Source organism: Mustela lutreola, chromosome X, assembly GCF_030435805.1.
Source record: "Mustela lutreola isolate mMusLut2 chromosome X, mMusLut2.pri, whole genome shotgun sequence".
In the NCBI taxonomy this organism is placed as follows: Eukaryota; Metazoa; Chordata; class Mammalia; order Carnivora; family Mustelidae; genus Mustela; species Mustela lutreola.
Genome location: NC_081308.1, coordinates 76,345,508 through 76,364,137, shown reverse-complemented (window position 1 = coordinate 76,364,137; position 18,630 = coordinate 76,345,508).

Here is an 18,630-nt window from a genome sequence, read left to right as displayed (position 1 = left end):
AGAGATCACAAATAGGCAGAGAGGCAGGCAGAGAGAGAGGAAGGGAAGCAGGCTCCCTGCTGAGCAGAGAGCCCGATGCGGGGCTCGATCCCAGGACCCTGAGATCACGACCTGAGCCAAAGGCAGAGGCTTTAACCCACTGAGCCACCCAGGTGCCCCGAGAATTGATTTTTTTTATGGTGTGAAATAAGGGTCTTTTTCATGTGGCTATCAAAATGACCTATTTAACATTCTTTACCCATTGCACTTCGACATTGTCATAAATCATGTCTGTCTTTAGATTCTCTATTCCTTTCCTTACTCTATTTGTCTAAACATGTGCCAATGCCATACTACCCTAGTCAATATATATTAATGGTAGGTCTTGATAAATGGCAGTTTTGTTTTCTTAATCCTCTTTGAGGTTGTTTTTCTTGTCTATTCTTGGCTATTGTTTGGCTTTTGCACTTCCAATATAATTTTGAGATTCAATTTGTCAGTTTCTACATAACACTTACTGGGTTTTTCATGAGAGTCAGATATATCAATTTGCAATGAGTTGGCTTCTTTACAGTTTTGAGTCTTTCAATTCATGGACATGCATATCCCACTATTAATTTTGGTCTTAATTTTTTTTCAATACTATTTTATAGCTTTCTGTGTAGGATTTTTGCAACCCTTTGTTAGATTTCTTAGGTATTCAATGCTATTGTAAAAGATGTAATTTCTCCCATATTTTAACAATGAGATTTGTATATTCACCTTGTATCTAGAGAACTTATTAAATTCAATGCCCTTATTTTTTCATTTCTGACTCTTACCTTTTTACTTATTTTTCTTGCTTTATTGCACTGATTTAGGACATCAGTACAATGTTGAATGTAAGAGTGATAGCAGTTAATCTTGTATTATTGCCACTCTCAGGAGGAAAGCTTTCAATATTTTACCACGAAGCATGATCATTGCTGTAAGGTTTTATACTATTTATCAGATTAAGGAAGTGCTATTCTATTCGTGTTTTGGTAAAAGTTTGTGAGTTCTTTATTACAAATAGATGTAGAATTTTAACTTTAATCCATCAATTGAGATTATCACAGGGTTCTTCTAATTTCTATTTCATCATTTCTCCTTAATTAATTTTTGTGAATTTAATTTATAATAAATTGAATGATTTTTCTTTACAAAAGTTAATTTTTATCATTAAAATAGATTCAATATTCAATAAGCTCAGGTTAAAGTACTTTGAAAAAATATTAAATGCACTATTGGAAAAGATAGCACTCTTAAAACTAGAACTATCAAAACTTTGATATATTGAGTAATTACTATTTTCTCTACACTTGCTAAGAATGAATTTGTTGAATTCCAAGTCAAATGTGGATTGGTAATTTTCTTTAAACCTTAGTAAGAAAGCTTACTAATGTTTATTTTTTATACTTGCCTTTAAGCATTTCAGGATTTTTAAATTTTAGTTCTTTTCATCACAGAAAGTTGATAAATGAAAACATGTTTTAGACTACTTTATGGATTTATCCTACCTTATTAAATGACATAAGAAATACTAAAAATAAATATGTCAAGGACAATGATGCAGAAATTCAGTTCACCACAAAAGCAAGAATTTGTAGCTCTATCACTTGGTATACTGAAAGTCATACAAATGCCCCTGTTTTCAACCTAAGAAAAATAAGGTTGGGGTGAAGGAAAGCAGGCACAACATCCTTATTTCAAGATTGATGATTCTTTTAATTGCTTCATGTATACTCATCGCATGGTCAAAGTAGGACCTCCCTAGTTGGCAGCCCTTTTTAAATTTAACTCATCAACTCATACAAGTTGTAACTGTTTCTCAGTGCACTCTCAGTACAGTAGAATCAAGTGTATAGCATGCTTATGTTAAAGGGCCATCTAACGTTTCTTTGTGGGAACATCAAAAACCATCATGGACGGGACTGGAAGAGATTATGCTGAGTGAAATAAGTCAACTATCATATGGTTTCATTTATTTGTGGAGCATAACAAATAGCATGGAGTACATGGGGAGTTAGAGAAGAGAAGGGAGTTGGGAGAAATTAGAAGGGGAGTTGAACCATGAGAGACTATGGACTCTGAAAAACAATCTGAGGGGTTTGAAGTGGCGGTGGGTGGGAGGTTGGGGTACCAGGTGGTGGGTATTATAGAGGGCACGGATTGCATGGAGCACTGGGTGTGGTGAAAAAATAATGAATACTGTTATGCTGAAAAAAAAATTCAGGCAGGCAATATGGAAAAACTTATCTCTATACAAAGCTTTTAAACATAAGTTGTCTCAAAGGAACATCTATTAGAATATTAGAGTATTATTTTATTTACATATGGTTTTACACATCATTTCCACCCCCATCAGACTCTCTAAGTATACTCTCATAGTGTAACCTTTACGGAGTTTTAGTTATTTGTTCTATCACCAGGAATGTGATGTTCCCAATAATGGTGTGAAAAAGCACTGACAGGTGAAATGTCCAAAACATGTTTTATACCTGCTATATTATTTGGTCTAGCTTATTGTTCAGGAAAAATAATTAAGACTGTGAAATAGATATTATATAAAAAAGGAATCAATTTACAACAGAAAATTTAATGATGCTTTCTCTTTAATAATGTCCTTCCTCATTCTTTTTTGCTTGGTAAATATGAAGATTTACGTATAGATACCATATAATACTGTTAGGAACTTAAGACCTAACAAAACATTTTCAGTCTATGAAAAGTGTCAACAGTGTCAAGCCTAAAGCTGTAAAGAAATCCTGTCAGTCCTTCAGCTTTATTTATGGGTCACTGAGATGAGTCTTAGTTTTATTTGGAGCACCTAGCTGGCATGTTACACACTGGTACAAGCTATACTAAATTGCATTTGCTTAGAGAGAGATATTGGTTCTTCAAATTAAAATTCCAGGTGAAAAAGTGCTATGTTCCCTTCTCATAAGGAATATATACTAAGGGCCTTTTTGTTCTCCACAGTGACTTCAAGCTTTTAACATTGTTGGCAAAATTTAATTGCATACATTTAAAAAATACATTTTTTTAAAGATTTTATTTATTTATTTGACAGAGAGATCACAGTAGGAGAGAGGAAGGGAAGAGATCACAGAGAGAGAGGAAGGGAAGCAGGCCCCCTGCTGAGCAGAGAGCCCGATGTGGGACTCGATCCCAGGACCCTGAGATCATGACCTGAGCCAAAGGCAGCGGCCCAACCCACTGAGCCACCCAGGAGCCCAAAATACATTTTTATAATAACACTATCATGTAAAGGTCAATTTTCCAAAAATGTTTGTGAAGGAATTTGTAATTTTATAAATAGTTCAGCTATGTATTACCCTATTAAGTTTAGTTATCTTCCTGTAATTAAAAGTGATCCTTTACATTCTACTGGAGATGTAATATTAGGAACACTGATAACTCTACACTTGTTACCTGGTTCTCAAGTGAAGGGAGAGCTTGTAATTGCTTGATATGTTTACTCAGCTCCTACTAATGTGAATAAGCATTCCCCGAGGATAAGGAAAAATATTATAGGTTGAGCATATGAAATACTTACTCGATAAGTTTAATCTGCAGAGAGATGTGAAATTCTTCCTGATACTACAAGAACAGCAATTATAAGAGGCTTTGGTAAACTAAATATAGAGGGAAAGAATTGAAGATTGGAGTAAACAATCTCTCCATCACATCCCAGCAATAAAAATCACCACTATTTTGGTAATCTAGCTTGAAAAGTTTTGATACTTTTAATGTAGTGCAATGTTGTCACAATACTAAAAACATAATAAAACATGTTGTCAATTAAATTTAAAACTGATAAATACAAAGATGATAATTGAATTTTGTGGAGGAGCACTTGTAGAATAGGAAACATCTTTGAACTCCCTTCTTCCCCTATTTATTTCAGGTTTTTAAAATAAAACTTGTTGAGTATATTTGGGACTCATTTTTTTAAACTCTGGAGTAATTTTTGGGCACCTGGGTGGCTCATTCAGTTAAGCATCTGCCTTTGGCTCAGGTCATGATCCCAAGGTCCTGGGATGGAGCCCAACATTGGGCACCTTGCTCAGCGGGGAATCTGCTTCTCCCTCTTCCCCTTCCTCTGTCCTTTCCCCTGCTTGTGTTCTCTCTCAAATAAATAAATAAATAAATAATAATAAAATCTTTAAAACTCTAAAGTAATTGGATTTCCAAAATCATCTTTAGAAAGAGGGATCTAGGTAGATGGATAAAATCTCTGCACAATTCTCTTCTACTCACATGGTGAATGACTGAATAGGTCAACCTTTCCATGGCCCTGAATGCAGGATAATAACATCAACCCATGAAAGCCTGAGATAGAACATATTCACCTACAGGGCCTTGCTTAGCCTTGGAGCAGCCACGTTGAGCTATTCCTAACACCTCTAAAAGACATCACAAGATAGACTTTTTTTTTTTTTATCATTCATGCATCAACTCCTTTCTTTTCCTTCTATCACTGTATAAACTTTTTTTTCCCATGATAAAGATAAATAGGAGTTAATTATGCTCCTAAATGCTATAATATAGACATTTATATATCCTAGATCAAAAAAGGTAAATTACATGCACTCACAAGGTTACTTCTTTTTACACTACAGTCTTCCCCCCCTAAATAACCAACTTCCTTTAATTTTCAACTACGTCCAAAACTTCCCTAATCCTTATACTAAATTAATGCTTAAAGGTTTAAGAAAGTTATTCCACCACCTCTTGCAATGTATTTGAAATGGAAAAACAATTGCATAATTAAAGTTTTTTTTTAGAAAATCATAGTGAAGACTCAATTTGCAACTAGATTTAGCTGGGGTCTCCATTGAGAATTTAGGCTATGTATTTTCTAGATATTAAGCATGTCTGGAGATATGATGGAAATGAGTTGCCTATCTTACCTTAATAGTTACCCTACTTAGCAGGATCTCACACCAATGAAAGCAGAGGGCACTTTCTCCAGTGGGGTTAACTGCCAAACCACAGGATGGACAAAATATTGGTGTTTTTGGTTGGCTTCAGTGGGTATGGGTGCCTGAGGAGGCACTGGGATAAACTTATGTGTTGTAAATGTGCATATAAAGCACTTAGTGAAGTTTACGACACAAAATACATATTCAGAAAATGGTTGTTTAATACAGTAACAGCACTATCAGTGAGTGTTATGGGCCAAATTCACATCAGAATGTGATTGTATTTGGAGATTGGGTCTTTAAAGAAGTAATTAACTTAAAATGAGGTCATTAGGGTAGATCCTAATTCAATATGACTGCTATTCTTTTTTTTAAAGATTTTATTTATTTATTTGATAGACAGAGATCACAAGTAGGCAGAGAGGCAGGCAGAGAGAGAGAGAGAGAGGAGGAAGCAGACTCCCACCAAGCAGAGAGCCCGATGCGGGGCTCGATCCCAGGACCCTGAGATCATGACTTGGGCCAAAAGCAGAGGCTTAACCCTCTGAGCCACCCAGGCACCCCCTATGACTGCTATTCTTATAAGAAGAAGAAATTTGGATACAAACATATGGAAAGGGAAGATATGTAAAGACACATGGAGAAGACCTACAAGCCAAGGAGAAAAGCCAGGAATAAATCTTTCCTTCATAGCCCTCCAAAGGAACCAACCCCACTGATGTTTTGATCTTAGACTTTGAAGTCCCGAGAATTATGAGAAAATAATTTCCTGTTGTTTAAGCCACCCAGTCTGTGGTATTTTATTATAGATGTTACTAATTCACTGGACGTTGGCAGCAAAAGGATACATCATGCTAAGATAAAGGAAAAGAAGATAATGGTGATAGCTGATATGGCCAGTTCCTAAGCATTCATTCATTCATATTATATTCATTCAATAAATTTTGTTTGGTCATTACTATATGCCAGACATTATTCTAAGTGCTAGAGATTCAAAGCCCAACAAAACATTGTCTCTACTGGCAAGGAACTAATAGTCTTGCGTGTGCGTGGTCATTTGGAAGTGAGAAAATAGGAAAGGCAGAAGGAGATGATGAAATGAGAGAAATGAGATGATGGAAAGGGCATAGAGCAGTTAATAAGCAAATTAATGATTATAATTCCATAATCAGCATTATGGGAAGTAGGGCAATGTTAGGCATAAGGTTTTATGGATGTATAGAGGCAGGCCATCCAATCAGGATAGGTCAGGAAAAGCTTTATGCTTTCCAAAGATGTCTCTTGAATTAGGCACTAATGTGTGAACAGGAGTTAGATAGACAAAAATAGAGAGGAAGTGAATTCCTATTTAAGATATACCACCCCTAAACATTCTTCTCGAACTCCTTAAACTACATAGGGAGGTTCTGTAATAGTTATAAGGGAAATATCAGGAAAAAAATAGTTTTATTGCTCTTCTGATGATATGACTTTTATCCTCAGGCTGGAATGGCCTAGAAAATTCAGGGAATTTACCCATGTGCAGCAAAGTTCAGTTTTTTATTCAAATTAATTGAAAGCTCCACAAACATTTGTGTATGCTGAGAAGGCTCAGTTCATGAAGTGTAATCTTTGCTTTATAATTAGTATATTGAGCCCTGAGAAAAAGAGACTAAAAATAAATTTTAACTAATATTCCAGTGACATAAAATTATTTTTTATGGTTCTTTTGCCAATCTCTATGTAAGAGTTCATTTATCCTCCTCTGGATTTCAGCATCTGATTTGTATCTAATTCAGTCACTATTCAAAATAGTCTTAGTGATGAGATCTGAAGTCATACTGAATAATACATGCACCAACATTTTCTAGTATCTTATTTTGTGTACAAGTAGCACTCCTACGTACTAAAGAACCAACTAATATCTCTATATATCAGTTTTCTGTCTATAAGAAAGTTGATATTTTTTTCCAAGCAAAAATGGCAAAATATATTTCAGTACAAAATAGTTGTTCTAGTTTTATATTATATCTAAAGAATGAATAATGTGTACCTAGGAGCTGAAAAGAATAACAGCATCTTTGAATAGTTCAGAGGTGAAAGAACACGACTTTCATTTATTTTTTAAGTTCCATTATAGCTAACATATAGTGTTATATTAGTTTCAGGTGTACAATATAATAATTCAACAATTCTGTGCATTACTCAGTGCTCATCAAGATAAATGTAGTCTTTAATCCCCCACACCTATTTCACCTCCTCACCCCTATAACCATCTGTTTGTTCTATATAGTTAAGAGTCTGGGTTTTTAAATTTTTTTCCTTAGTTCATTTTGTTTCATATATCCCAGTTAAGAAATAATTTTGTATTTGTCTTTCTTTTTTTCTTTTAGTCAGAGAGAGATCACAGGCAGGGAGGAGGGTCAGAGAGAGAGGGAGAAGTAGATTCTCTGCTGAGCAGAGAGCCTGATGTAGGGCTTGATCCCAGGACCCTGAGATCATGACCTGAGCCCAAGGCAGACACTTAACTGATTGAGCCCCCCAGGCGTCCCATGTATTTGTCTTTCTCTGTCTCACTGATTTCACTTAGCATAATGCTCTTCAGGTTGTCAAAAATGGCACTATCTCATTCTTTTTATGGTGGAGTAATATTCTGTTTTATCTATCTATCTACCTATCTATCATCTATCTATGTCACATCTTCTTTATCCATCCATCTATCGATGGGCATTTGGGTTACTTCTATATCTTGGCTATTGTAAATAATGTTACTACAAACATTGGAGTGCATGTATCTGTTTGAATTAGTGTTTTTGTATTCTTTGGGTAACTACCCAGTAGAGCAATTGCTGGATCATATGGTAATTCTACTTTTAAGGTTTTGATGAACCTCCATATTGTTTTCCACAGTGGCTACACCAGTTTGCATTCCTACCAACAATAGGATGGTTCCTTTCTCTCCACATCCTTCCCAACACTTGTTTCTTGTGTTGTTAATTTTAGCAATTCCAACAGGTGTGAGAAACCACTGTGGTTTTGGTTTGTATTTCCCTGATGATGAGTGATGTTGAGCATCTTTCCTTGTGTGTTAGACATCTCTGTCTTCTTTGGAGAAACGTCTGTTCATGCCTTTGACCATTTTTTAATTGGATTACTTGGGGTTTTATTTGTGTTGAGATGTATACTTTTTTTATATATTTTCTATAGTAACTCTTTACTAGATATGTCCTTTACAACTATCTTCTCCTATTCTAGAGGTTGTCTTTTAGTTTTTTTTTTTATTGTTTCCTTTGCTGTGCAAAAGCTTTTTATTTTTAAGATTTTATTTCTTTATTTATTTGGGAGACAGAGAGAGAGAGAATGGGAGCAGGGGGAGGAGCAGAGGGAGAAGGACAAACAGACTTCATGCTGAGTGTGGAGCCCAGTGTGAGGCTCAGCGTCACCACCCTGAGATCATGACCTGAGCTGAAATCAAGAATTGGACACTAAACTGACTGAGCCACCCAGGCATCCCAGAGGCTTTTTACTTTGATATAATCCCAATGTTTTACTTTTGCTTTTGTTTCTCTAGCCTAAGGAGACATATCTAGAAAAATGTTGCTACAGCCAATGTCAGAGAAATTACAGTGTGTGCTTTCTTCTAGGATTTTTATGGTTTTGCATCTCACATTTAGGTCTTAAAGAAGACAATTTTTTAAAAAGATTTTATTTATTTATTTGACAGACATAGATCACAAGTAGGGAGAGAGGCAGGTAGAGAGAGAGAAAGAGAGGAGGAAGCAGGGCAGAGAGCCCGATGCGGGGCTCGATCCCAGGACCCTGAGATCATGACAGTGGAAAGCAGAGGCTTTAACCAACTGAGCCACCCAGGCACCCCAAGAAGACAAATTTTTAAAAGGAAAGCATTACAGTAAAGAATTAAGGTGACAGGTGCTCCTTGCTGTCTCAAAGAACATGTAACTCTTTTTTTAATTGAAGATTTTATTTATTTATTTATTTATTTGAGAGAGAGAGAGAGTCTGAGCAGGGGAAAGGGCAGAAGAAGAGGGACAAGCAGACTTCCTGTTGAGCAGGGAGCCTAACGCAGGGCTTTATCCCAGGACCCCAAGACCATAATCTGAACTGAAATTAGATGCTTAACCAAATAAGCCGCCTAGGCACCCCAGCATGTGACTTTTGATGTTGGGGTTGTGAGTTCAAGACCTACATTGGGGCCTGTAGAGATTACTTAAAAATAAAATCTTTTTAAAAAAGGAATTAAGGTGACATGCAAAATAAACTAACATTTTATTCCAAATCAGTCATTTAGGCTCATAAAGGTAGTGATGATGATTACGATGGCAAAATTATATTTAGCTAAGATATCAATTTTAATTCATTCAGTTTATTTAACAAATAGAAAAAATCATTTTTCTTTCTCTTCCTCATAGAAATGTGACCATTTAAAAATGGGTCTTGGGGCACCTGGGTGGCTCAGTGGGTTAAGCCGCTGCCTTCGGCTCAGGTCATGATCTCAGGGTCCTGGGATCGAGTCCCGCATCGGGCTCTCTGCTCAGCAGGGAGCCTGCTTCCTTCTCTCTCTCTCTCTGCCTGCCTCTCAGTGTACTTGTAATTTCTCTCTGTCAAATAAATAAATAAAATCTTTTAAAAATAAATAAATAAATAAATAAATAAAAAATAAAAATGGGTCTTGCCAGTCTCCTTCTAATAAACTGCTTCAGGATGAAAAACTGAATAGTTATTTTTTCAGTGTCAAAGTTTTCATTGGATGTTCTGACTTCTCTGGAAGACTCATGATGCTTGGCACAGTTATTCTTGGAACTTCTGAAGTTAGGCTTATGGTATATTCCAATTTTGTTTTCGATATAGCCTTGCAAGATGTTTTTCCTTACTTTACCTCCTAACCTACCATAATAATTTGCCCTTTTATTTGGAGAGACACCATTCATTCTGAAAGGATAGAGTATGAAAACAGCTGAACTCTCGAAAATCAGTCTATTTCAGACAAAACTCTGGCAGCTTGAGACTCTTCCAAAACTCTGTCAAAGACCCAGAAACAAAACAAATGCTGAAAAAAACAACAACAACAACAACAACAACAACAACAAAAAACAAATGCTGGCTTCAATTTGATTAAACTTAGTATATGAAACAGAAAATAATGCAAATAAGAGCTATAATAAAATTCTAAATTATATGAGAGGAAAAAAAAGATAACTTTCAAACTTCTCCAGTTCAGGTGATAGAAGGATAGATTTGGGGATATCTGAAGAAATGCAAACAAAATTCAAAGCATAGGACATAAAATGATTATTGAGGGGCAATGTTATATTCTTTTAAAGAATTAACTTTTGGGTACCTGGGTGTCTCAGTTGGTTAAGCAACTGCCTTCAGCTCAAGTCATGATCCTGGAGTTCCAGGATAGAGTCTCGGGTTGGGCTTCCTGCTCTGCAGGGAGTCTGCTTCTCCCTCTGACCTTCCCTGCTCTCAAGTGCTTGTTCTCTCTCTCTCTCTCTCATTCTCTCTTTCAAATAAATAAGTAAAATCTAAAAAAAAATTAAAAAATAAAGAGGTAACTTTTAAAAGGTTCTTCTCCAAATCACAAAATAAAAAATGTTGTTTTCATAGCTAAATTGGAAATATTGTGAGATAGTACAGAATGATAAGCTTTGTCTTACTGTTTGTTATGGATAGCAGACACATAAATGCCTGGCATGAAAGAAAAACTTGGTTCAGTCAAATACATTCTGTTCAGGAAGAGTGCATCTGTGTGAAAATATGACCCTTATAATGCTGCCAAGTTTAGCAAAATCTAAGGTAAGCTGTCAAGGAAGTGCTAAAAGCAGCTTTTAACTTACACACCCAGTTGTTAAAGGCATTCAAAAATAATCTAAAGGAGACCACTTATAATACATTATTTAGGTAATTCCCCACTTTTTTTGACTTCTTTGTCTCAATTTAGATACTAGATAAATGTATTTTTCCTGAAAGAACTAGAAACATGATGTCCAACTTGAAACTTATGTTTTTAACTTTCTGGTCTGCATGTCCTGGGGTTCTAAAGTTTTAATATGTGTTTATATCCCTTGTTAGTTTAAAATAATTGTCTTCTTAAAAAAATCTGAGTTTGTAAGAACTCGTTTTTTTTTTTAAGATTTTATTTATTTATTTGATAGAAATAGACACAGCGAGAGAGGGAACACAAGCAGAGGGATTGGGAAAGGGAGAAGCAAGCTTCCCGCCGAGCAGGGAGCCCGATGCGGGGCTCCATCCCAGAACCATGGGATCATGACCTGAGCCGAAGGCAGATGCTTAACGACTGAGCCACCCAGGCGCCCCTCATATGAGGTCTTTATGGCCTTTTGTTTGTGGCTTCCCTTGAAGGAGTCCAAGTGAAGATATTGCATATGGAAGACATCAATGATTTAGCTTTATGAACCACTTTAAATTCTTTTAATTTTGTGATGAAATGCATGGGAAAAATTTTTAAAGAGTTTAACCAGTTTCAAAACTTTAGGGATATCAAAGATCATTTATGGTCCTGGATAATTTTGTTTTTCAGGATTAGAGGAAGGTTAAAGATATTTTTAAAATTTCCCTAATTTTCTCATTTCTTAAAAAGCAGACAATGTAAACTTCAAATTGGAGATTCGCTATGAGTCATACAGAGTTTTCAGTACAACAAAACTAATTATATATGGTTTGGGTAAATGTTAGTTGATTACTAAGGGTGGATTCAATACTTGTGATCAGAGTTTTGGTGTACTTGCTGTGATGGGTTGGAGAAAAAATATAGCAGCAGTCACAAACTCATGTGTTTACAGGGGTCTGGCAGGTAATAAAAATGAATAGAGATGTCTAGTATAAGAACAAATCATATCACCACTGCTATTCAACATAGTACTAGAGGTCCTAGCCTCAGCAATCAGACAACAAAAGGAAATTAAAGGCATCCAAATCAGCAAAGAAGGAATCAAATTATCACTCTCTGCAGATGATATGATACTATATGTGGAAAACCCAAAAGACTCCACTCCAAAACTGCTAGAACTTATACAGGAATTCAGTAAAGTGTCAGGATATAAAATCAATGCACAGAAATCAGTTGCATTTCTCTACACCAACAGCAAGACAGAAGAAAGGGAAATTAAGGAGTCAATCCCATTTACAATTGCACCCCAAATCATAAGATACCTAGGAATAAACCTAACCAAAGAGACACAGAATCTATACTCAGAAAACTATAAAGTACTCATGAAAGAAATTGATGAAGACACAAAGAAATGGAAAAATGTTCCATGCTCCTGGATTGGAAGAATAAATATTGTGAAAATGTCTATGCTACCTAAAGCAATCTACACATTTAATGCAATTCCTATCAAAGTACCATCCATCTTTTTCAAAGAAATGGAACAAATAATTCTAAAATTTATATGGAACCAGAAAAGACCTCGAATAGCCAAAGGGATATTGAAAAAGAAAGCCAACGTTGGTGGCATCACAATTCCGGACTTCAAGCTCTATTACAAAGCTGTCATCATCAAGACAGCATGGTACTGGCACAAAAACAGACACGTAGATCAATGGAACAGAATAGAGAGCCCAGAAATAGACCCTCAACTCTATGGTCAACTCATCTTCGACAAAGCAGGAAAGAATGTCCAATGGAAAAAAGACAGCCTCTTCAATAAATGGTGCTGGGAAAATTGGACAGCCACATGCAGAAAAATGAAATTGGACCATTTCCTTACACCACACACAAAAATATACTCAAAATGGATGAAGGACCTCAATGTGTGAAAGGAATCCATCAAAATCCTTGAGGAAAACACAAGCAGCAACCTCTTCGACCTCAGCCGCAGCAACATCTTCCTAGGAACAACGCCAAAGGCAAGGGAAGCAAGGGCAAAAATGAACTTTTGGGATTTCATCAAGATCAAAAGCTTTTGCACAGCAAAGGAAACAGTTAACAAAATCAAAAGACAACTGACAGAATGGGAGAAGATATTTGCAAACGACATATCAGATAAAGGACTAGTGTCCTGAATCTATAAAGAACTTAGCAAACTCAACACCCAAAGAACAAATAATCCAATCAAGAAATGGGCAGAGGACATGAACAGACATTTCTGCAAAGAACTCATCCAGATGGCCAACAGACACATGAAAACGTGCTCCATATCACTCGGCATCAGGGAAATACAAATCAAAACCACAATGAGATATCACCTCACACCAGTCAGAATGGCTAAAATCAACAAGTCAGGAAATGACAGATGCTGGCGAGGATGCGGAGAAAGGGGAACCCTACTACACTGTTGGTGGGAATGCAAGCTGGTGCAGCCACTCTGTAAAACAGCATGGAGGTTCCTCAAAATGTTGAAAATAGAACTGCCCTATGACCCAGCAATTGCACTATTGGGTATTTACCCTAAAGATACAAACGTAGTGATCCAAAGGGGCACGTGCACCCGAATGTTTATAGCAGCAATGTCCACAATAGCCAAACTGTGGAAAGAACCTAGATGTCCATCAACAGATGAATGGATCAAGAAGATGTGGTATATATACACAATGGAATACTATGCAGCCATCAAAAGAAATGAAATCTTGCCATTTGCGACAACATGGATGGAACTAGAGCGTATCATGCTTAGCGAAATAAGTCAAGCGGAGAAAGACAACTATCATATGATCTCCCTGATATGAGGAAGTGGTGATGCAACATGGGGGCTTAAGTGGGTACGAGAAGAATAAATGAAAGAAAATGGGATTGGGAGGGAGACAAACCATAAGTGACTCTTAATCTCACAAAACAAACTGAGGGTTGCTGGGGGGAGGGCGTTTGGGAGAAGAGGATGGGATTATGGACATTGGGGAGGGTATGTGCTTTGGTGAGTGCTGTGAAGTGTGTAAACCTGGTGATTCACAGACCTGTATCCCTGGGGATAAAAATATATGTTTATAAAAAATAAAAAATTATACTTAGAAATAAAAAAAAGAACAAATCATATTGAAACAGAAAGCAATTGTGTTCTTCCTATTTACTACTTTTGATCAAGATACAACTACAGGTTTTATGTTTGTTTTCCTTTGAGTTACTTTAGGTAAAACAACAATGCAAACAAAACAAGAAATAGCAACTAACAGTTGGATACAAATGTGTTAATGTGCAAGATTTGGTTATGCATTACTAGTTTGTGATTTCTGGTAGAGTAAAACACAAAAATTGTCAGGCAATCCAGACACTGTAATATTAGGCACACAGCACCATCTGCAAAGTACACTTGCCAAGAAGTTGACCTTGAACCTAATTGAATCTCTAGAGTTAACTTCCATATTTAGAAATATAAAGGATAGAGGAACAAACAAATGAAATGACACCTCAAGGAAAAAGATAAATCTACAATGTGGAATATGCCATACAAATAACTAAGGTGGCAATTCCAACAAGTCAATGGCAGGGAAAACGAAGGTGAAGAGAACATAACTGCTCTAGATTTAAAGAAACCACACAATTATCATTCCAATGTAATTGTGGATCTTATTTTTATTCTAGTGCAAACATGCATTTTTAAACAATCAGGACATTTATTTATGGGCTAGATACTATATAATATAAAAAATATTTTTAATTTTCTAGGCATAATAATGGCATTGTGGTTATATAAGAGTGTCCATGATATTTAGAGATGTATACAGAAGAATGCAGAGGCAGAATAATGGGATGTCTGGGCTTTGTTTTAAATATTTAGGAAAAAAGAGAAAAGCAAAAAAGAGGTAGATGAAACCAGTGAGGCAAATCTTGATAATAATGGAGTCTGGTAATGGGCATATGGGGATCCATTGTACTATTTTTTATTTTTTTTTATTGAAATTTGACATTTAAAAATTTAAAACTACAGAAAGTTCCACTTTCAGGTGTGATAAATTAAGACTCCACATAACTCTCCACCTCCATCCCACTGTATAAAATAATTATAAAACCTGGGTATACAACAAAGAACAGATACATGAATGTACTAGAGAATGAACAGAAGTGTCTGCTGGGTTTGCAGTACAAGTTCACTTGGAGGAGTGTGACTAGTAAATTCCTATTGCTGAGGATTTTAGCCTGAGGCTAACTGCAACTGGCTGGGACTCATGCAGGAAAAAAACCAAAACCAAAACCAAACCAAAACAAAACAAAACAAAAAACCACAAGCAGTCTCTCTTTGGCCTATAAAACATGAAAATTGAACCCAGGAAAATTTGAGTGCTGAAGAGAATGGAAGACTCCTACAAGGAAAAGAACCATACTGCAGATCCCCAAACTCTCCACCTACATTTCTGACTGAATTCAGGATTAGGCATGTATGGAACAGCCTGAAAGCATCTCAGCTAAAGACCATCTAATTCTAACGAGATGTCCCCCATTTTATTTTTGTTTTTCAACATTTCCTTAGCGATTTGGGGTCTCTTCTGATTCCACACAAATTTTTGGATTATTTGCTCCAGCTCTTTGAAGAATATGGGTGGAATTTTTATCAGAATGGCATTAAAAGTATAGATTGCCCTAGGCAGTATAGACATTTTAACAATGTTTATTCTTCTGATCCAAGAACATGGAATGGTCTCCCATCTTTTTGTGTCTTCTTCAATTTTTTTCATGAATGTTCTGTAGTTCCTCGAGTATAGATCCTTTACCTCTTTGGTTAGGTTTATTCCCAGGTTATCTTATGGTTCTTGTTGCTATAGTAAATGGAATTGATTCTCTAATTTCCTTTTCTGTATTTTTATTGTTAGTGTATAAGAAAGCCACTGATTTCTGTACATTGGCTTTGTATCCTGCCATGTTGCTGAATTGCTGTATGAGTTCTAGTACTTTGGGGGTGGAGTCTTTCAGGTTTCCCATATAAAGAATCATGTCATCTGCGAACAGAGAGAGTTTGACTTCTTCATTACCAATTTGGATACCTTTTATTTCTCTTTGTTGTCTGATTGCTGTTGCTAGGACTTCTAATACTATGTTGAACAAGAGTGGTGAGAGTGGGCATCCTTGTCGTGTTCCTGATCTCAATGGGAAGGCTGCAAGCTTTTTCCCATTGAGGATGATATTTGCTGTGGGTCTTTCATAGATTTGATGAAGTTCAGGAATGTTCCCTCTATCCCTATGGAAGCGATTATGCTGAGTGAAATAAGGTTTCACTTATTTGTGGAGCATAACAAATAGTATGGAGGACATGGGGAGATAGAGAGGAGAAGGGAGTTGGAGGAAATTGGAAGGGGAGGTGAACCATGAGAGACTATGGACACTGAAAAACAATCTGAGGGTTTTGAAGGGGCGGGGGTGGTAGGTTGGGGTACCAGGTAGTGGGTATTATAGAGGGCACGGATTACATGGAGCACTGGATGTGGTGCAAAAATAATGAATAATGTTATGCTGAAAATAAATAAAAAATAAATTTAAAAAAAGACCATCTAATTCTAGACCAGAGATTGCAAACTAGCAATTCACGGGTAATCCCTACATACAGACTCATTTAAATCCAATCTGAACAGACTTTGAAGTTTGAAGTTCAATCCCAAGCCTCACTTCAAAAAAATCACCTGCTAAAACAAAGGAAACAACATTCAATAGGGAAAAATAACAGGGTCCAAAATCTCCACAATTTAACATTCAAAATATCCAGAATAAAGTAGAAAATGATGAGTCATATAAAGAACCAAGAAAATAGAACACATCCAAAAAAGAAAAAATCAATTAGATCTGACACCAAGATGAATCAGTGTTGGAATTAATATACAACAATTTTTGGTAAAGATGAAAATCTTCTTTGTATTTCTTTCAGTTAGTGGAAACAGATACCAATATAGGTCTTCCCTTAGAGCAAAGTGCTAGAATGTGAACTTTCAAAAAGTGGGGATACCAGTATTATTTGTTCTCTGTACTTCACATTAGATCATTTTAATCAATCTAACTTTAAGTACATCCACTCATTCCTTTGCCATTGGCATTTAGCTATTAAGTCTATTCTGAAATTTTAATTTCTGAAAATATATTTTTCAATTCTAACATTTCCATTTACTAATGTCCTATTGTTTCTCCTTCTCTGCTGGAAGTTTTACTTACTGAAACCATATTTTACTGACTTCATTGAGAATGGTTATTATAAACAGCTAAAAATTGTTTTTCAGTATTCATTTGTAGTCAGCTGTTGTAGAAGCAGAACATGCCCAGAGGACTGGGAGTGGCACTACCAAGCTCTTTTCCTGAGGAACTGCACTCAGCCTCTCAGCACCAAGCCATCATAGCTTTGCACTATGTCTATGAGCATCTGAGTTTTGTCTTGATTTATTTTGTACATCAGTTAGTATGATGTGTCCCAAAGTGTCAGAAAAGCTAACGTTTTCTTTAAAAAGAGGTTATTCTGGGCATCTGGAATGCTTAAAATATGAATTAATGGTAATTGCTTCTTCATTCCATGTTATTTCAACTTACAAAATGTTTCATAGGAATACTCTACCTTTGGGTAGTGGGGGAAATCTATAATGTAATACTAAAAAGTTCACATAAATCAATAAAAGGCAAGCTAAGGGGGAATGAGAAATGAGAAACAGAGGCAGCAAGTTGAAAACAAAAAACAATGGTAAAATCCAACACATGCCAATAATTACTTTAGAAATTAATGAATGAAACACTCCAAGTAAAAGCTATAAACTGTCAAAGTGGATAAAAAGAAAATAATACCCAACTCTACACTGTCTGAAAGTGATAACAATTTCAATAAAAAGACATAGGTTGAAAGTAAATAGATGTAAAAAGATATACTTTACAAACAGTAAGCTAAAGAAGACCAGAAGGGCCATGTTGATCAGATGAAACAGATTTCAGGATGAAATATAAGTGAAAAAGAAAGACACTTCATAGTGCTGAAATGTCAGTTCATCAAGGAGATATAACAATTATAAATCCATGTACCCCCATGGAACAGCTTCAAAATACAAGAAGAAATAAGTGACAAAAATAAATGGCAAAATAGATCATTCCACAATCATAGTTAGATAATTTAATAGTCTGTAGTAGTTATCTATTGCTGCGTGACAAGTTACCTCAAAATTTATTGGCTTAAAACAACAAGCATCTATTTCAGAGTTTCAGTGGATGAAGAATACCTTCTTTGGTATTTAATGCTGCTCATGACCTCAGGAAAGGCACACTAGCATGTCCAAAGCTGTCTAAATAAAATACCAAATAGAAGAGAGAAATAAAAGATTATAAACCAGCTAACCATTCTATAGTCAATTCATGAAGTTTAGAATTTGGATAGTGACAGCTAACTATCTTAGGATATACTTCTAATAATAATAAAAAAGGAAGTGGCACTTGAATTAATGGCTCCAGGTACTTTGAACTCTTTTCTTTGTATATATAATTGTGCTATAGAAGGGAGCTAGGTCTAGCTAACAATAGGAAAGGGGATAGTGAATTCTCATCCAGCTCTACTCATTGGAAGATGCAAGATGGCAGTATAAGAACCACTTGAGTCTCTGTTGCTTGAGAAATTAAAATACAATCTCTGAAGTAAACTCTCCTCTACCATTAATGGATTTTCTATACCAGAGTTTCTTAACCTGTGAGCATTGACAATTGGGATCAGATAATTCTTTGCTGAGGGAGGTGGGGCAGTGACTGTCCTATGCAGTGTAGATTTAACAGCAATCCATGGCCTCTACCCACTAGATA